Here is a 21909-nt window from a genome sequence, read left to right as displayed (position 1 = left end):
TTGTTGATGCAGTTCTAGTATCTATTTTCTCTAGAGGTGGAGGGAACTGTGAAGGTTCCCTGACTTTACTGTGTTTCCACAGATTTTTGTGAGGCCACTTCTGTAGATTTCAGCACAGAAGAGGATTAACTGCAGCACAGGAATAGAAATGAACAGTCAGTGTTTAAAGAAAATACAAGAACTTCTATGCCTTACTGTCAGAGAAAAATGTCAGGTAATTACACCTTGAACAATGCCAAGATTGCATTTCAGTGATGATTAAGACAACAGATATCTTTGAATTTGTTTCTCAACTGTCTCTTGCCTGTAAAGGAGTGAGTTTATTGTCAGGTTCACTAATTACTTTAAACAGCCTTTATGCTGTTTTATAGATCAGCTATAACTGCAGGAAAACTGGGACCTTAACCAGTGCAGCTGTTGGGGCCTGGGCTTCAGCAAAATCACTCATTGACACAGTGCTATCAATGCACAGTGTGCCTGTAGCAAGAAACTGTTCTTTGAGTGGTTAAAGCCTTTTGTTTTGCAGTGAAGAGTGGGGTTTGAGGTTTTTGATAAAAAGCATCCAGTTTTGGTTTTTTGATAAAAAGCATCCAGTTCAAGTGTGTACCTCATACATTAACAGTGTCTGAGCTAGACCATCTTATGACTATGCAGAGATGTTTCCCCCCCCCCCCCCCAAATTCTAGAGTCTTCCAGAAGTCAGGAAGTACAATTGTTATCTACTAATGGCATTTATAATCACTCTTTTGAAAAAAATTGATCAAACAAAACATTTTTCCTTTCTTCTAGCTGGAAAGGTCTGGCATTAGCATGAGTAAGTAACACTCACAAGTTAGACCAAAGGGTTTCTTAGGAATTGTCCTTTTCTCATTCATATATCTGTACATATGCACTGTTGTACCTTGGCTTTCAAGCATCATGTGTTTGTTTAAAAGAAAAGGACACACACCTTGAAAATCTGTTGTCAAACAAAGTGCTTGAATTCCAGCTGAGCAGGACTCCCAAAAGAGCAATCCTTGCCAGTTTGTATTATGGAAAAGCCTAATTCTGACGCACTGTTCTGTGTAGCCTTTTCCACACACTGAAGCAGCCTGAATTAATTCTCATGTTAAAGTCAATCAGCTTGGGAGTTTTCCTGAAGGCAGGTGTTTCAAAGTGCATGCAGTTTTAATGAAAAATGAAGATAGCTGTTTTCAAGCATGTAGACCTAGAAAGATAATTTCCCAGAGGCTGCTGTACATATACTAATGCATTAACAGTTAAAAAAGTAAGAGTCTCTCCAGTGTCAAGCATGTCTGCTAAACCAGCTTGACAAAGGCAAGAAGCTTGTCTCTGATCAACTCTCTTTTCCCCTTTGTCTGATGCTGTCATGCAGGCTCAACACTAAAATATTGTACTTTGTGGGGTTGTTGTGACACCGTTTGTAATTTTGGTGTTATCTAGTTACTCCTTGACTCTGTGCTCACTGAGTGTTGTTTCTCATTGTGACGGATTTGGTCTTCTTCATTAAGAAATTAGGAAAGGACTTTAGTGCTTTATGCTAAGCATAAAACAAGGAATTTTCAAATCTTAGGAACTTGGTGTGCATGGTTCACTAACACTGTATTAGTATCTGCATTGTGCTTGTTTAGCTGAGAGAGTAATGAGGGAATGTTTGAGAGAGGTAAGATTCTATGGGGACAGACTGTCCTTAGATATTGTTTATATTTATTTAGTTAATAAACTCACATAATAAAACAGTTTCTGTCTACATAAACTGTTTTCAGAAATTACTTTAACAATATCCATGTAAGGTGAGTTTGGGTGTAGATGGGGACAAATCAGTATCTCAAGCATGCCATGTATATTCTAAGATTAATAGGAAAATCTTTCGGTGTGGTCCGATTGCATCATCGATGCACCCTGCCTATTGAGGCAACTTGCTTTTGCAGCTGTTTGATATAAATTCCTCGCATATGTCTTAGTCCCCTTGGTTTATTTTTATAAACAATAAATAGCCCAACATTCCTGCAGTGTTTCCCTTCCCTCGGACAATCCCATTTGCCATTTGCCATGAAGACGGTGGCTGAGATTAGTGCCGTTTGCACAGATGGCGGCCATCGTTTGGGAAATCTCATAAATGGTGGAACACGTGGACTTTTTCCTCCCCTTCAACATGATCACAATAGATTATGAGGGCCTACAAATCACTACCAGATGATATTAAGTTGCTTTGATAACACTCTGGGTCCCTTCCGGTGTGATATTTTTCTTCATTAGAAAGGATAGCTCAAGCACACCAAATCCTCTTACTCTTTTCTCAAAATTTATAGATCTCAGTCTCTAAACTAATTGTTAGTTGCACAGCATGCCTTAAGCTGTGCCCAGACAGAGCAATTACATCCCCCAGCCCTGATTAAAGGCACAGAGGAAACAGAAGTGCAAAGAAAATGAAACACTCTTGGCTGTTTGGGCAGGATGTCATTGCTGTTGTTTGCCTTTTTTGACATTTGTTGATAAAAGTGAGAAAGGAGGTCAGTTATCCATCACTGACCCTTGTTCAGTGCCAAAGATGTGACAGGCTTGTCTCAGGCTACTGACTCCGTTTATGAAATTATAAACAAAAAGGAGTTTCTAGGGCAATATGCTTCTTTTCTATTAGCAGCTCAAGAATTTCTTCATTTTCCCTTTGCTAAATTATGTGTCTTTTAAACTCATTTGCTTCTGTGCGTCTGCCTAAAACTACAAACATAGTTTGATCATGAATGAGCAGGGCTGTACAATCATAAAAGCTCTACAAATTACCTTGAACAAGGAAAAACTCATATTCAAATATTTTTGCATATTCAAGCATTTCTTATAAAATGTTTCACACCTGTAAAGTGCAGCCTTACAAAGTTGTGTTTTCCTGTTGTGATTTACAGTAGCTTTATGGCTGACAGTGTGCTTTAACAGTCAAAGTCAAGATTTTCAAAGGAAAATGGGAAAACACTATTTGCTTTCACCCAAAATCTGAGTTAATTATGTCCAAGTTTGTAAATATGAAGTAGAAGTACATGTTTTTAAAGTACTAAAGTGGCTTAAAAATCATATACAAGCATCTAAAAATCAGATGGAAGACAGCAGCAATTTTCTTGCATTAAATCTAAGCTTGTGTTTTCAGTGACGTCTCTGCTAATGTTTTCAGTCTGCTGGGAGTTATCTATTTCATAGAGCAGTTTGTGGAAAAGGCACTGTAGTGTATTTTAAATATTTTAGCCAGGACTGCCAGACACTTCACATTTTGAAGTCGTTGTTTAGCCAGTTTGTCTAATTGCTTTACATGATACACTAACACTGCTTCATACTAAACAGATGGGTTGTAGAAAGAATCAAACCACAATCTCATGGTGTCTATAAGGAGTCAGAAACAAACAGCTTAAATATTTTTGAAAGTAAAAATAATTTTTTCCTATTTTTTTTCACTTCATATTCAGTTTTCTCCATTTTTAAGACACAGAGGGATTTTCTATTAAATGACCACACCATTCCCAATGTTTACATAGCTGATACAGTCAGATGTACATGACTGTCCATAAGTAATGGTGGCAGTTGTTGCTGTCCTTTGTGTCCATGTACCTCGACTGAACGGAAGAGAAGCTTTCAGCAGTCACTGTCTCTTAAAATGAGCAAACATCAAAGAAGCTCAGTGAACTTGAAATTATATCAGGAAGTAGATCAGACAAAACCTTATTTGTGTGCATCTGTAGTTTCCCCAGTTCTGTGCTTTTAAGTGGATTTAGTTTCAGATATTCTGTCTGTGGAAATTGTACACTTGCAAAACTACAGGTCACTCCCCCGTGAGCCTTGGTCCCATGGACAGTTTTATGATTGCTGTGGAAGGCTGACTGATCAGGTATTAGTGGAATAATACAGTAAATAAACAGCATGTAATAAATTAGAGCTTCTCACTTTGAAGTCTTTGTTTAACCAGTTTTTAAATTGCTTTATGTGATACACTGGCACAGATGGCTTCATGGTACAAAGATTGGTTGCACCATGGATCAAATCTATAATCTCATGCTGGTTGTAAAAAGTAAATACCTAAATAAATAAAAACAAGTAAAACAAACTAACAAACTATTTAAACAAAGTGCTTATGGCCTAGGATCCCCACAAAACTGCTGTAACTAATGATTGAACATTGCCAGCATGGGAGTTAGTGTTTTAAGACCCTACACAGGAAGGCAAGCATGAAACCTTGTATTACATTCCCACAATAAGCAGTGATGAGCAAAAACCTATTTTCAGGTGCTAGTTTCTACCCTTCTCAGATAATCAGAATTACAAAGACTGGTTTAAATTATATTTGCTAAATGCAGATTGTCCCATGCTTGAAGTGATCCTTAAGCCAGATCCCTTGCAGAAAAGATATGTCCTCATCTCGTTTTCTTTTTAACAGTCATCACTAACTAGTGTTGCTGGAGAAGCCCTGCAAAAAAAAAAAAAAAAAAAAAATTCTAGTAGCCTTTTTCCAACCTTAGCTGACAGAACTGTTGAGAGATGTGAAGGGATAAGTCCTCTTTTCTTGGCCAAAGCCCTCACAGATTTTCCCTGTATTTCTTTCTACAGCATACCTATATGTATGTTGATCTGTGCAGCTCAGAAATCACAAAGGGAGATTTTTGGTAGACAGAGGTAGTGAAAAACTCTGTTTTTTCTGTTCCCTTGTTGTTTAAGAACCTTACAAGGAAAAGGAAATCCACTTTGACATTCTATTTTCAAGCTATCTATAAATTATTTTCTGGAACATTTCCTGAAATAAACAGAATGCACAAGGTCTGACAGCTCTCCACATGTGCTTTTGGTGCAATGGGTGAATGTAACTACTGTTTCTGTAAGACAAGGCAGAAGTGAGACATTACATGCCATGTGGGAGAGGCTGTTAACAAATTGGTGGAAATGGTTACGGTTTTCAACTTGTCAAGCATCATTTTCTTAGCTTGATGACACCTTGTAAGACCAATAAATAATTTATGGGGTATCTAAATGTTTCAAATAGGAGTTTAAGGACTGGAGGAAAGAGGTCTAGGGTCTCATAGTTAATCCTATTCGAGCAGCTTCTTATTAAAACAGCCCTCCACAAATTGATTACAGCTGCAATCCCTTTTAAGAAGGATTATTTAAAAATCCCAATTATAAAGACTATTTGTAAAGAGTAAAATACTTAGTGTCAGTTTTGCATGGAACTGGCTTGACTCAGTTGGCAAAGTGGGTTATCCTTTTCCTGCCTTTCTTTTCAGGAGAATCTGCTCAGGGTGGGAATTTCAAACAGAAATTTAACACAGTTGCTGTGAAGGAGTTTAGTTTCTTTTCTTGCTACTTGTGTTCCCTGGCTGCCTCGGCTGGCCCACCTCTGCTAGGCTATAGTGTGGCCTTTGCCTCCTTTTGGTTCTTCTTCTCAATTTCATCTGACATAAAGAACTGATATTTAAAGTCCAGTCTAATTCAGGACTTGATCCTGAGATCTTTTAATACTGTTTCCTCCCAGAGGTCACATCTTCATTCTTAGAATTCCTATATACAACTGACAGTAAATGTGGGTGAATCTGATAGACACAAGGGGCTAATATAGCAGTGGTTTGTCTCAGTTTAGGTCCCTAGGACTACTTCTAAAAAGCTTCTTTGAACCATTCTGATGACGTAAGCTGTAATAAACTTGCTGATGAACCCAGTTTCACAACTGTTTTGCAACTCTGGAACCATGCAAAGGAACAAGGACAGGTCAGTGGATTTGATTCTGTGGTCTATATCCAGAAACATCTATAAAAACCTGACTATGCTATCTTATTTAAAAATATTCTAGTGAGTTCAGAGGGGTTCATATAATACACTGTGACTATAAGACTGGTTTTCTTACAGCTAGCCTGTATAATACATCATGTTTGCCTTTTCAAGTAGAATGACATTAGTTGTACTCTTTCAAACAAGTGATGTCCCTTCTGAAACTTCACTCACCAGAGGCTGTTGCTTGAACTGCTGTAACAAAGCTTATTTTCTTATGGCAGTAATGTTTGAAAGAGTGTATATTAACTAAATATTTAATAATCTTAGTCTTAGAAGCAGAGTTGTAAATTTGTAAACATTAAGTTTACAAAGAGTACTTAATCAAGAAACTGAACACTTAGAGATTTAGTTAGGGACAGAAACATACCCTATAGCCATTTATCTAATCAAAATTAACCAAGTACTTACAGAGTGAACGCTTGTAATGAGGTGCTTGAGAATAAGCTGGCAATCACAAATAATTCTCTGAGTACAAATACTCTTTCAAGGAAAAGCTGAACTGCTTCTGAGCAGCTAGTGAATTAAAAAAAACCAACCAAACAAAAAAAACAACAAAACAAAAAACAGGTGGCATTTACCAAATAAACTCTTCATTTCAGCCAGTTTTCCTGACCATGACAAGATTGAAAAAGACAAATAATACTTCCTTTCGTAGATAAAGAAAAAGGAAAGATGAAAGATGCTAGACTGGGCAACTTGTATTCAGGTCCCCGTTTAATTGCACATGCACCATTCTGTTCTAGTCTCACTACTTTACCCTCATGTTTTATTCTGAGATCTTAGGGTTGCATTTTTCAAGGCTGAAATCAACTCCAGTTAATCTTAGCAGGAGTTAAATGCAAACACTTGCATTCCTGTCTGTGCCCATATTTACACATTGGTTCATGTAGGTAGCAGCAGTTCCCTGCATCAGCTAGGCAGTGGGAGGGTCCGTGGTGGAGCAGCATGGGAGTAAAATATTTCAGATGTGGCACATGGGGTGTAAGCTCTCCTACTAGGCAGGTATGATTAGCACTGTGTCAAGGTGTTCATGCTTGTGCCTATGCCCTCTTTTTTTTTTAATGGATCTAAAGCAAAGTCTTTTTCATCAAACTACAGAAAGGTCTGACTTTTTGAAGTCTTCTGAAGTGTGCATTTTACTTTGCTATCATTTTCCAAGTAGTGTTAGGGGAAAAACATATTAAAAATATTATTTGTATTTTTTTTTTTTTTATTTTCTGAGGTTTGGCCTGTTAGTTTATGAGAAGATGAGAACACAGTCTGCTAATGAACCTTTTAGTCTAGAATCTCACTACTCTGGTGGCTGCTCTGTGGGCTTCTTTCTACATAGACATATATATTTGCACACATGTATGTATCTATTTCACAGGAATATCTAGTCATCATTCCTTTTACAGTAGTTCCAACTTTCTGTACATGTGCTGAGCTGTAAAGTATTAAGCCTTGTAATCCCTCAACCCCTTAGATGTGGTTTGCTGGGGGGGAGGGCTGTAAATCCATGGTGGCAAACAAGAAAAGCCTGAAGCTGTGAGCAAACAGGAAACAAATGATCTCAATCCCAGAATGTAAACTGTCATTGACAGAGATACATGAAAGAATCATAACAGGGAAACCTGCTGCAATTTTTCATCCACTTACCAGCTGAATCGCTGCCATTACACTGAAGAAGAAAGCTGCCAGCCCACCACTGACATGGCAGAGTTCTTTACATGTTGTGTGCACAAAGCAACCATATAGCCTGACTGGCATTTACTCCTTTTCATGCTTGCAGACTGATAATTATTGTGCACTGCCTCAAGCTTGCAATTAGAGGCCACCAAGAAACAAAAAATAGATGAATTTCAAGATTAAGCCTTTTCCATGATGGGTCACATTTTCCCAGCAGGGAATATGTTGTTGCCAGTAAAAACAGAATTCACCTATGCTGTACCAAAGGCCATATTAGCTGCAGGAACAAATGGAGAATTTGCATATAATAAAAAATAATAATAACTGTCATTGTAACTGGTGACAAAATTAGAGTTGCTGCTGGCTCCTGTGTCACAATGCAGCTTTTAAGGGGGATGAGACAAAACACTGAGCAGCCAAGAACTTTTAATTATATATTCTACAGTCATTTTGCAGTATGGATATTCACTCTGTGTTTCAAGCATATTCTCATTTCACTTTCCCAGACTTTTATCCTATCTCCCAAAACCTGCAGTTTAAGTTCACAGGGGATGCTTTACTTCCTTTATTGCATAAAAAATATGCCCTGGTAAGCATGTGCCCTGTTTGGCTCACTTACAGTGGTAGGCAGAGGATAGCAAGTTACTGAAGCATTAGAGAAACACTTAGGACAAAGTAATATACATAAAGAAGACATTGTCAATGAGGAATGTTAAAGAGATGGTTTTGAGTTTCTTTTTTACTTTCTCATTTTATGACTTTTTCTGTGTTGTATAGTGATGACTAAGATAAGTTGCTTTGGAAAAATCAGAGTTGCTCTGGAATAATAATCAAGTCAGTCTATATATGGATGTGTTTAGTGGTATGTTTATTGTAAAATACATTGTTTTCACTTAATGGAGGATTTGAAAGGGGGAAGTAGAAGGAAAAGGAATGGCCCAAGTTGAAACTTCTTGGCACACCATTAAGAATCCTTTAGGAAAGTTCTATCAGTTCTGAAGCTTCCTCTACAGCTATTTGAACCAGGACAAGAAAAGTCCTACAAACACAGGAGGGAAAAAATAAAAAGTAGGTGGTAGATTTCAAAGGATGTTCTGTTTAGAGATGGAGTTTTATGGTTCAGGAGAATGCAAGAGAAGCAGAGATGCTGTCTGGGAATGTTTGGGAGCATCAGCCCAGCTCACAGCGCCAAAAATGGCACACATGTCAATACCATTATAAATAATACTTATTTTTCAGAAGGCTGTGTAATCATTATTCATGCTGGATTCGTCTGGAAAGTTGAATCATGACTACCTGGGCCCACTGGACTTTCTGAACAAGAGAGCTAGATTTTGGGACTTATCATACAAGTACTCTTCTGGACAGAGGGTGTTGTTTCTGCCTTGTGGATCATTTATAGTAATTAATAGCTTGCAGAAAATGAAAACTTCTCATTGTAAGGTTTGGATAAGTGTCTAACTGGATGTTCAGCTGAAGTTGGTTAGGTGGGATGGAACAAATCCACTCTTCTGAAGTTGATAACAATTACATTAGTTCAGATGCCATGTGATACTTCACTGAATGAAGGGAAAACTTTTCTGCTCCTAGTTTTCAATTCAGTTTATTATTACTTATTTTAAACTCATCAAAATTGTCTTTGCTGTTGTGATTTTGAGTCATCAATTCATTCTAATACCCTGATGTTATTTGCCATAAAATCTGAGAGTGCACCTAATAAATGTATCTAAATGTACTCTATAACAAAAAACTCACATGAAGTATTGATGATGGACACACAGGGCAGGTTTGATTCCTCACATAGCTACCTATACACATATGCCATAATATGTACCTGTACAGACAGACATCCACAAATAATCCTAAACTGGAAGCATGAATATAGTAGCCCAAAGTAAGGGTTTTTTTGCATAAATCTTAACTCTGAGTCTCAAAATATTCAGCAACCACTTCCCAGGGCTTCTTCCTATCTCTTGCAGGTCACTTTTTTGCTCATCTCCTGTTCTCACAAAAACAGTGCATAGCAGACTCAGCTATTATAAGACTCATCAGCTTCCTGTCTCGACATCAGGCTTTTCCTTCTCACTTTAGTCTTAAAAATGCACATTTCTCAGTCATCCTGAAACTGCTTAGAGTATGAGCACAGTTATAACATCATAGTACTCAGCAGTAGATGGGAAACTGCCTCCCAGAATGAGGAAAATCAGCGTATGTTGGAGAGATTGGAACAAAATTTGTTGTTTCTCACTTGAGAGAGCTGTTCAGGAGACTGCTATTCTGAGTCTTTCAAAATCTGATGATGGCCTCTCTTCAAAGTTCCTGCAGTGTAGCTAGGAAAAAATCCAACAAACCCACCACCTTTTTCTTGATGGACTCAAGAGATCTGCTGTAAGGGGAAACAGGACAAGGCTCCTAGCTGTGACCTGTATTTTATAAGCAATTTGGGAAGCCAGTGTGTAAAACCAGTAGCAAGTGGCTTAGCAGACTCGGAAGCACCAAATGGTGGAACTGCCAACTTTGAGCTGGTTGATGAAATGTAACCCATTAGGGTAGACCCTTTTCAGGTCACAATGATCACCAGCTTTTCCACGTTGGGAAGAATTCTTGCTGAAGTTGCCTCGTTGCCCACCACTGATGCCCATGCTTTGTGACCACAATTCACTTTACTGATGTGTGCCACCAGAGCTGGGCCAAGTGACAGGTTCACACAAAACCCACACCTTTCAGGCTCAGGAGAAAGGGGAATGATGCTTTGCTTTGGGGTGCTTGAATGGAAGTAGTTCTGATTACAATAATATCTTACAGAGTATAGTACTCTTACTGTATTTAATTAATCATAGTGGTTTATAGGACAGCAAATGGATTCAGTTCTTCCTTCCACCACTCTACAAGTAGTGACTGATGCACTGTTTGTCATTAAATTTAGCCAATATATAATATTTTAAGTTTGGGTCCCTAAAGGAATAATTTTATAATTCTGCATCTCTGTAAATAAAAATATACATGTGTATATATTTACACACATTAAGACCTAATTTTCATTTCAGTTTATACCAAGACAGGTCCCACAGGAGCTATAAAGTGAAGTTGGTTTGGGCCTGAGTGCTTACTGGGAAAAACCCCACTTTTTGTATGAGCCTAGTCTATTCAGGGGGAGTTTGCATATGATTAAAATTTCACCCATGCCAGAAGAAAAAATGGCTTTGCTATGAAAAAGAATCAGCTATATACAGTTGCAATGTATTTACTTGTATCATTACTTACCTTTGGCATAATAATAAAATTTCAGCTCTACTGAATTGCTGTATCTCTAAACTGAATTTTTTAAACTGTTTGGAGTAAATTGCAAAGTTCTTCTCCACGGCACTGACTTTATTGTTCTGCCGGGATGTCTTCTTTTGTCATAAAAACAATAACTTAGTGTAAGTAGTACTTTTTAGGTTTACTAATCAGACAGACTAATTGTATCTTTTAATCTGGGTCAATCTGCTCTTGCTTATTATGATTTGGCTCCAAAACCCCCCTAAAAAGAGGAACATTTGCAAATAATTTAGTGTCAGAAGCACTCTTATATAAACACTACAAGAATTGCTGAAAGGCCCAACAGAAAGTCTCTATAATTTTGAATCCAAGGGTCTAATATATTTTATGAAAGGAATATATTGCTGTTCTTAAACCTTGGAGTGAACTTGAATGTGTGTGTGTGTGTGTGTCTTCAGGTGAACACATAAAAGGACTGGATAAACAGGGAGTGGGGTCTTTCCTCTATTTACAAAGCTGAGGCTGTCTAGACAGGGCACTTTTCCTGATTCAATCTACCAACTAAAGTTAGAAAGACCATAGTAATATTCGATTTTAGCTTCATCACCATGTCTGTACAGTCCCTGCTTAGATTGCTAACCAGGGTGATTATGGCTTACTGAAACTGTTAATGTTTTGGTTGGATGTTTGTCTTCTCAAAAATGGGCTGAAAGATTTTTCCCTGTAGGCTACTGAAGTTTCATTGCATGTTAACTGTTTAGGTTATTTTCCAATTCCACCACCATACAGAAGTGAGAAAAAACAGCTGCCACAGGAAAAAGAATATTCAAATTTCTCATGGAGGCTTTGAAATTACTTGATACCTGGAGTAACTTTTTTATGTTACAGGAGAACCTTTGTTTACAAACAAAGTCTGAAAGTGGCTATACCTTATGGCAGTACCAGTCAGCTGCTCTCACGAAGCAGTGACTTTGTCATATCAACATAGGAAAGCTTCAAAATATGTTTCCAAAAATATCTGTTCTTCTAAGCAGTTTGGAAGTGCAGTCCTAGCTGCATGAGGAAATATTTTTCTTCAGGTTGAAGGATGGTTTTATCATCCACCTGCATAAAGAAGTGTTTTAGTAACACAAACTGTTATCAAGAAGGCAAAAGATAGTGCAAAATTATGCCCACAGTTTCATGTATGTCCTCTTGATAAGGAAAGGTCTTGAGAAAATGTTCTTTGCCATAAATTATTCCCTCTGAGGGGAAAAGAATATTGAAAGGGTTTTTTTGGGGGTTTTTTTGACAAGTACAATATAAGAGATTAGTTCATTTGAGTAGAGAGTGCTTAAAAATGCAGCTGCGTGCAGATTTCTTAAGAAACTACAACTGACAATTGAAGAGGAAACCTAAAACAAGATTACAAAAATTAATCAGTTGGCACAGAACGGCTGACATTAATGTGTGTACTTCTTTGTTTTGAAACTAGACTGTGGAGGAGTTTTCTTATACAGAAAATTTCATCTACTTGTACTTGTCTCCTCACATAGTCAAATATTTTGTGAGACAGATCAAAAAACCTCTTTGACAAGCTCATTCCCACGCTTCTCCTTTTTAACCTGTTTTCCTTTTTTTTTTTTTTTATTTGGTTTCTCCTCTTTTCCTGGAGACTTGTTGAGATAAAGAAAACTTTGCTTGAAATATATTTCAGTAGCTCTACATCTCTGGGGCAATCAGTATTTAAATGAAATGAGGAAATGGAATTTTAAAAAATAAGGGATGGAATAAAGTTCCACTAGCCTGTTAGAGAAGTTTGGGAGCACGGAAAGGTGTTGAGGCTGACATTGGGCAAGGTAGTCAGGTAGAAGGAGGTTCTTTGAGGAACTATTTCTGTAGGAACTCTGAGCTCTACCCTGAAATGCTATCACAAATTTCTCTCATACTCTAGGTTGTATTTTTTTTTTATGTTACATAAAATGCAATATTTCTTGGAGAAATCTTTGATCACAGTACAAAAAATATAAAGTGACTGGGTGTGTGTAATTTGCCTTCCACAAGAGAATAAAGAAAAATGGTACAATTGAGCACAAAGATTGAATGGGCAGACTTTCTCAGTTAAGCACTAGGCTACATGGAGAGCTGTGCAAGAGGCTAACATGGTGTCTGCTTTATGAAGTGCTGTGATAATTGACAATAGTTACATAGAAAGAGTGCAGGGAGTTGCAAGACTGCATTAATTAATATGCACTGTGTGCAGCACCCATTGGGGTTGAATATTTATAACATTTTCTTTGCATGAGATTTTTTTCTTTCCACCTTTGCATTTACAGAATTTCTTTTATCCAGTGATCTCAAGGAATTTCTTTTGAAGCTTTTACTCATGCTGATTAGTTCCTTGCAGGTTCCTTGCTGATTAGGTCCTTGCAGCTGGCAGGTGAGGCATCACCAGGTGAATACTGGTGCTCACTGAGCAGCCCACAGAATTCAAAGTAGCCTTCAATGTAAGTGCAACCAGTGTGACCTCACTGCTCCAGAAACAACTCCAAACAGTTGATTGTCTCGTTCTTCTGAAGGCATGTCTTCCAAAAAAAAGGTAGGAGTTTGTAGAACAGCTCTAGTTTCTTTTTTCCTGTTTCATTTTCTAGTCCTCGACCTCAAATTCACTGAAAGGGTTGCAAATATTGGAACCACCCAGTTAAGTGGTGGAGTCACCATCCCTGGAAGTTTTTAAAAGACATGTGGATGTGGCATTTAGGGACATGGTTTAGTGGTGGACTTGGCAGTGCTGATTGGACTTGATAATCTCAGAGGTCTTGTCCAAACAAAACAATTCTGTGATTCTAATCCAGCTACTCTCACTTCTTTTACACTGACACAAAAGTTATGCTCCTCTATTTGTGAGCATATTGACAAACAGTGTTATTTTACAGTTGGGTTTTAATTATCCTGCTTGGTTGCTAATGGTATTCAAATGAATTAGAATAAACTGAGTTCATGAGCTTGTTTTGATATAGTCCGTAAAGCTGAGTTTGATTCATCTTTAATTTATGCATCTGCACTGTGTAAATGGCCATTTTGTAAAGAAATAAATATGTATAGGACATGTATAAGCTTTTCTTTTGGACGAGTCTTATCAGTAAATTCATGGCCCCATTTTGAAAACAAACACCTGGATTATCATGAATACTTATAAACTGTAGTGATTTGAGACAGAAAACTATTTATATCATAACCAGAGGCTTCTGTGGTTTTTAAACAAGGCTCCCATTGATTTCTGTGGGGTTCTAAATTTTAAAATGTCATTTTTCTCCCCTATCATGTTTATTTATTGTCTTTAAGGACTCAGAAGGATGTAATCAAGTGATTCAAAGTTAAAGCAGATAAATATTCATGGAAAATGTGTCTACATTTTAAAGAATTTCTTTTTTTTAATTACCTTGTATATTTGAGCTTCAAAATACTAAATATGATAAAAAAGCTAATTCAAATATTTTTATGTTTTGAATTGATTCTGTAATTCCTTTAAGGCTAGGCATGAGTGAATATAAAGTTCAGACATACTTTGCTGATCCAATTTCAAACTCTCTGCCTAACTGGCCTTTTATTCCCAGGCACAGATAATGAAAAGGGAACATAATGTAGATGGGAATGGCTGAAGTGAGCCACGCATCATAGTGATGAGGTATGCCTTTTCCTCCAGAGCTTTTTTTCTCTAAGGGGCAAAATAATCTGGATTACTCAATAATGTCATCTTTGACATAGGCTTGTTTTAAACTCTTGTGATCATGTTCAGCTTTTCTACCTATGTATGCAGCAGACCTGTGTCTTTCACCCCAGAGTATTATTCTCATTTGCTTTTAACATAAGGAAATCTGGGTTTCTTTAAAGATACATGTGTGCTGATAGAATCTCAGGATGGCATAAATCTGTCAGTTGTATCAGCTCCTCTTTCTATAGTACGTAGAGTGCATAGAGCAAATGCAGAAGCAGTACAGTTTTCCACAAAGCATGAAAAAAATTTCTAGGATCTTTGATTTCTGTAGTTCTCCCACCTAAAATCTCCTTCAAAGTTTTGATTATCACACTGTGATAGGCTGCTCAGAAAAACCCAAGACAGATAAGATAGATCTAATTTCTAACCCTGACATCTCTGCCACCCATTCATTACTCTTTTACATTTCTTGCTATGCCCTGTGAAAGCAAATGTGTCACTTACATCTCCAATTTCTATCAGAGGGGGAAAATAGTTGTATATTAACATCAGAGCTTTTAAAAAGTGGAGCAAATTGTGTAGAGTTAAGAATCTCCTCACTTCAGGTGAATAATCAGCCTGGTGGGAGAGGATCATTCTACCCATTTTTCAGTGAGTGCAGGGAGGTAGTGTCTGTTCCTTGTGCTGTTGTTTGTTTTAAACACATTATTTCATAACCTTGTGTAAAAACGAGTCCTTTGCCTCTTCAGCCAGCTTAGGGAATGTTTGAAATCAAGCAGCTTTTGTTTTATAATGTAAAAACTGTGTATCCCTGCACTTTTGCACCACTTGTATTCTCCACAGTGACTCTCAGTGGGTAACTTAAAAATGTACAGGAATGTTCAGAACACATTTTGAAGAAAGGGAAGGGGGGGGTGAGAGAGAGAGGGGAAAAAAAGAGAAGAGAAAGAGCAACTCATCTTAAGTTACACCATCATCTTTAACAGCTGTGCACATATTAAAGGAAGTAATGGGGGAGTGAAGGTACTGCATATTTCAAAGCTGAACTGTTGCAGTAACAATAAGAAAGGGGGGATGTTGTACAGAGTTAGCCAAGTGTTTGAAGTGCATTACCGTAAGCCAAACCAATGAAGTGGACAAGATTTCTAGCATGCTGCAGTGGTGCCTCTGCGTACTTAATAACAGATGTTTGGTCTCTCTAGGCAGATAATTGTCCTGCTGTAAGGTTGGCTTGACCTGTGTGAGCAATACTGTGTACAGCACTGAAACAGTAACAAATGATCATAGCTTTTCTCGTTTTACTGGTAGAATGCTTAGCCACGCTTCCTTTTAAGCACATAATTACTCCAAAGCAACTGGAGCCCATACATCCTCCTTGCCTAATGGCTCTGAAGCCATTTTGCTATAATTTATGGGGACAGGGTTCAAAGTTTTAATAATATTTGGATAATATCATTGCCAAAATGTCTTTGAGCTGTGATGAATAGAATGAGAGTGGGCGCATTTTGATTCTGTGCATGACAGTGCGAGTGTTAACAGCACCATACTTTGTTCAACCTTTATGGAAACATTCACGAGCCAATTTGCTCATGAATTGTAGATATGAGCATGAAGAATTATAAACAGCAGTGGAAAACATACAGGGTTGCTTGTTCATAAGGCACTGTCCTGTTAGTGGCTCTTCTTTATGCAGATAAATGAATTGCAGAGAATACAAAAATGGTTTAAATAAACCCTTAGCAGATAATGTATTGGCACATCAACATAAAATACACATGCACTGTGGCATGCTTTTGGATATTTATGTTTATACTCTCTGCTCAAGTGGCTCACTGATTTTTTGGCTTCCTATCATTCACCTAATAATTTCAGGATCCTAACTGCACCTCTGGGTATGTTTATCTGACAATCCAAGCTGTTCTTTGCTTTATGTGGCTTGCTGAAATTGGCCAATTTGCTCTGCAAGTCGCTCCAGTGCATGATAGGTTAATGATGTTAATCAAAGCTAAATAAGAGTAGACATGATCCTTTCATTGGAATCACAGCCCATCCCAGCTCAGAAAGTGCAAACAAAGCTATAACACCAAAAGAATGTGTGCCTAAAGCTGACGTACACCTAGAGCTTCATTCAGAGCCTACCAAACTCTGGAGGAGTCTACTGATTTCGCTGAGATTTAGACCAGATGCACAGAACTCTTCATCCTTTGGCTAAGAATGTTTTATACTAGTTTGCTGGATAGAATATGAAACTTACTGTGAATAAACTGTGTCTAAATTCTGTAGATAGTTTATCAGTGAGAGGTTAAGAATTTGTTAGACAAAGAGTACAAGTATTTTTCCATACACAAATGACATAAAAATGCTGACTTGTCCAGTCATGACAGCTGCTGTCAATGATAAATGAAAAAAAAACCCAAACAAATATGAACAAGGCTTGCTTTAAATGTTCCCAACAGTGATGGTAGCTAACAATTTAATACTCTGTTTAATTCCATTCAATGATAGTCAAGCAATGCTTCATTTAATCAAAGAGGTGTTTGATTACAGAAATAATCGGCTGACACAGTCCCAATTCACTCTGGCCATGCATGTAGATGGTTGGATGTGACATATGTGAGGGTTGGCAATTATTTCTGAAAAACTGCTAGGATAGCCTTATTTGCAATGGTCTGATTTTGTATTTGATAGCCTTACTTGAAAATATTAATGCTTATTATGAAATGTTAATGTTAATTTCTTGGTGATTCTTTTAAGTATAAGCCTTAATTGGTTTGGTAAATAGGGATTTTTTTTCCTCAATGAGTTGAACAGAGTTCACCAACAAAAATTGTTTCTTCTGATTATGCTGGGGTCTAAAGACAAAATGAACTTAGATGGTTGCTTTAAAAGAAAAAAAAACAAACTGATATTTGTGAGGTTTAATTAATTTTTCATTTTTCAGAGAATATCAAGTACTCATATAAAAATGGGATTGGTAACTCATGTGGTTATCTTAAAATACCTGGACTATTTTATTTCTGTATTAAGCTGTTGACTAAGTATTTTAAAACAGGTATATTTTAATATTGGCTTATCATTAGAAGATGAAATATATACTTTATTCTTCCTCCTCCTTATTCTTTTTTTCCTTCAACTACAAAGCAAGTCTGGAAACCTTCAGCCTCAGAAGTTAAAAATACAACATCTCTGTATTTTTCTTAATTGTTTTCTGGAAAAGATCTCTAAGGATGAATTGAGAGACAGGAATGATAAAGGCAGAAATAGTTTTACATTTTGAACAATTCCAACAAGGGGCTGAATATTCAACAACTGATAGGCCAAATAACAAGTTGTTACCTTCACAATGCACAGTCACAGAGTACATATGTGTCACTTTGAGCAAAGATTGAAAAGACATTAGAATTAGAGATTTAACAGCCAGTTTTGATTAAATCAAAACAATCAGAGTACTTACATTTGCAACAGAATTAGGTTTAAAAAATCCAGACTCAGAATACCTTGCTAGACCTTACATTTCAATCTTATTCAAAGATGACTTTTTCAGGTGATACTTCTGACAAATATATGTTGCAGAATATTTGAGGACTCTTCTGGCAAACAACAATGTATGTTTGATTGTTTTGCCTCCTGTCTGTGACTTAGAACAGTTTCAGAACAGAGAAATGCTGCTGCTTGCTTTGTTGTAGAGAGAATTCTATCATATTTAAGTGAGGTAATAGGAAATCCTGATTTTTTTAGGTTGTTTAATGGTTATGCTCATTGGATTAAAAAAGAAACACAGATAAAGCAATATTGTCAATTTCTATAAATTTAAAATATTTAAGTTGAAATATATAGAAACCAGCTCCAGATCTGCCTCTTTTCTCCTTTCATTAATTCACATAGAATTTGTCAGTATTTGCTTTGATTGAAAATGTCCACTCCTCATGCACCACATAACATAGGGATCTGTCCCAGGCAAATAGAAGACATGGCAGTGTAGGAGCCTGAAAGCCTCAAATATCACATTATGCCACAGGAAGAGGATGGATTTATATACAAATAACTGTGTCATTTCTAGCTATAGTTGCATCCCTGTACTGTGTGCATTATTGCCCTTTGGAGAACTGCTGATATCTGTTTCCAAACCACATCTTGTGAAGATTCACTTTAATATCATCACATCAAGAGAAATTAACTCCACTATGGATATGACACTGACCCTTTATCCTTCAATCTGTGTTGTTCTAGACAGGAAAGGTGTACAGGGAGATTTCCTGGTACATATATCAAATCAAAAGCCTGAGAGATGTCTCCAGAGTGCAGATGTGTCCATAAGACTCCTTGAAAGGTGTAACCACTAATTTAGCTCAAGAGCTCACATAAATGAGTAGATTTGGGTTGGACTCGATGATCTTAAAGGTCTGTGCCAACCCAGTGAATCTGTGATTGTGGATCAAATAATCCCACCCACCTACCTCTATGCTGCTATCCCCACATCCCACAGAGTTTAGGCAAAGCTAATGAAGAATGCTTGGTGAGCTCTCAGGAGCTCTGATGATGTGACAGTTTTAGATTCACATTCAAAGTCTATTCAAAACCTCCATGCCCAAGAGCATTTGGTTTGAAAACTTATAAGAATGGTTATTTTTATGAAATGTCTCAAACCTGCCATTTTTTATTTGACAGAAAGTATATCTAAATACAGCCATGATTCTCAGTGATTTCCCTCACTGGGGGATCCTAGCATTCTAAATGTCAGGCTGAAAGTTCTACTGAATCAAACTTCTTACCGTGCTTATTTAGGAAATGGCAATCTAATTTGGCTGGCATGAACACATTGAAGATTATTCCAAAAGAGTACACAAAAAATCAAGGTGATTTTTTTTATTTGTTCCCATTTATCTTTTTTATCTTCCCATTAGGCTACACTTCTACCCTTAAAAATTGATGTTGCAACTTGATAGCAAAAGGAAAACTTTCAGAGATTTACATTGTTTAGTGCTAAAGGATGTTGAATATTTGGGAGGACTACAAAGTATTTTCATTTAACCTTAGTTAAAATTAGGCTGTTGTACTTCTAAATAGTACACCTCTCCAGGTATGCTTCTAATTCGTGCTTATCACCTCGTTGTGCAGCAGAATTTGCTGTGACCTGCTTCCTCTAATTGAATGGGAGCTCTATTCGATCGCCCTGTCCTTTAATTTAGCTCTCCCACCTAGAACAATGGGTGATTAACACAAGTCAAAACAAGAGCATAAAGGAAAAAGGCAGCACAACCCGCCTTGGTGCAGCTGCTCGACTCCAGTGCTTGCCTGCTGTGCAGCAGCATGTTCCGGTCACTGCCAAGCCTTGATCTTCTCTCCCTGTGTCACTTCTCCAAGGATCCAGCCTTTAAGCAGCACAGATCACACAATCATACATTGTTGGAGAACTTCAGTGTCACTTCTAAGCAATACAGATTCTGCAACTTGAAACAAAAGTGAATTAAACAGAAATACACACGGTGTTTTAAATATTGTTTTTGTTTAAGTTTTTAAATTCAGATTGCTGCTTCTGTTGCCACCAATGCTCTCTTTTCCTTTAAGTTATTGAAATGCTTCTCCATCTATTTGTCAGATAATTCAGTTTTAACGTTCTGGGTTCTTTCTTTTTCATCTTGGTCCTTATGCCAGCTAATAGCTCATCAAACTATACCTTACTGAGATCAGAATATGTTTGAAATCTCATTTTAAGAGGTCTGCATCTTGATTCTGGAAATTATACTTTAACTGCATGTAATTCCTAGAAAGTTGTTTTGATGTAGTTCATTCTGGTGCTGACCTAAAGGAAATAATAGCAATGAAGTGAAATGCAATTATTTGAATGACTTTGAATCAGGCTCATGAAAGTGCACGTCAAGTAATAGCGTTGATAGTGACTTTTTCCAAAAAATGGAAAAAAATATTTCAGAGGGATGAAGCCATTAAGCTGAGCAGAATTTCCTTTAAAAAACTTATAAAGTTTATAAAAGATAATTAAGAAAAAGCACATTTAAATTGATAGAAACTACAAAAGGTTGTAAGCAACTGTCCAGGTGCCTCTGCAGATCTCTGCATAGACAATATGGTGCAGCCTGTCCCGCAAACTTTACAATTGCAGTCGTGCAAAGATTTAAGCACTAACGCTGTTGCACTTCTGAATAACAAAGATATTAAAGCTATCAGCAAAGACAGTGTGCTGCTTTTAAAGTGTGCTGGATAAATGTCATGGTTTCCATTCCAGTCTCTGACAGAGCACATGGTGCTGTTACTCAGGCCCAGCCCAAGCACCACGAAGGACAGTAAATGTCTTTTCCTTGCATTCGTAATCTTTGCACCAAACCCTTGATTTTTCTCTCAAAACCTGACAGGCACATTCATAGATATATAATATGACTCCTTAAAAAAAACCCAAAACTCTTTCATCTCTGTAGACAAATCACCAGGTTTCTGAAAGGACAGGGTTCCTTGATAGTCCCTACTTAAAATGAGACTCTGCATACCTGCTACAATTCAGTGTTTAGAAAACAAACAGATAGGGTTAGATCCAAACAAAGGATTCATTTTAATAGTAAACATATTTAAGAGGGTGCCTGCCTAAATGTGAATTGTTTAGGGGATGGATTACCATTTTGCATACATTTTAGAGCTCTGAGAGAAGCCATTAACACCTCCAATTTATGAAAATGCAAGGATGATAAAGAAACAATAGGGGTGACAACATTGTGTAAACGACATTGATTCATTTCAGAACAGGGCTGTTAACTGCTGGAAATGAAGAAATAAATGGAACAATGGATAGATGCTTTTACCAGCTTGTCATTAATTAGCAGTGAGCACAATTCTTTTATTGTCCTTTCTGAAAAATACAAAATTGGTAGGAAAATACAAGCACTGAGCAAATAGATTACTCTGTGTCACTAGGCTGACATCTGCATTTTCTTTCTTCTCTAATATATTTTGGTTTTCAAATGATATCGAACTTTTAGCCTGGCAGCAAGCCCAAATTTTGCTTCCTTTGAAATTCCTAAAAAGATGTGTTCTCATCCTTGAAACCTTAATGCTTTATAAAAAGCATAACAAAAGCCATGATTTGCGAAAGGGTTAATAAATGTTAGTGAATCCCCCGTAACACAGCTTGGAAGCACAAACAACAGTTCAATGCACTATTCTGCTGACCTATTGCATCCGATCAACTGGGGTTTTATTTCTAGCAGTGCCAGCAGGTGGGAACTGACAACATGTTTCTTTGGAATCGTAAAGAAAGATCGTCTCAGATGGAGAATTAGCTGGAAGTAAGCAAGGTTGTTTGGCACAGATCTAAGCAGGGACAATGCTTGATTATGGCTATCACTCTCCAGCTGCTGTCAGAATGTTAAGTTTGCTTTCTTGAGGCCTGACATCTAACACATTTCTTTTTCTAATTAGTATCTGGTACTGTAAGATGCTGATATTTTACTGCATGTCAGATGTGCAGG

At 37.2% G+C, this 21909-nt stretch overlaps 1 long non-coding RNA gene across 2 annotated transcripts in view; it reads left to right on the top strand.

Annotated features, from left to right (window-relative positions):
* The first annotated feature begins 3548 nt into the window (after positions 1–3548).
* LOC146766418 (uncharacterized) overlaps positions 3549–21909 on the top strand; it is a 58480-nt gene continuing 40119 nt past the window's right edge. Inside the window, exons 1-2 of one of the 2 annotated variants that reach the window (XR_014957887.1) lie at positions 3549–13312; positions 14331–14401. This is a non-coding gene — a long non-coding RNA (uncharacterized LOC146766418). The remainder of the gene's footprint in view (positions 13313–14330; positions 14402–21909) is intronic. The other variant, XR_014957888.1, reaches the window with a different exon arrangement.

This window comes from Lonchura striata, chromosome 11, assembly GCF_050655825.1.
Source record: "Lonchura striata isolate lonStrDom1 chromosome 11, ASM5065582v1, whole genome shotgun sequence".
Lineage (NCBI taxonomy): Eukaryota > Metazoa > Chordata > Aves > Passeriformes > Estrildidae > Lonchura > Lonchura striata.
The sequence above is the reverse complement of the archived record's forward strand: the minus strand, read 5'-3'. Positions and strand labels throughout refer to the sequence as shown.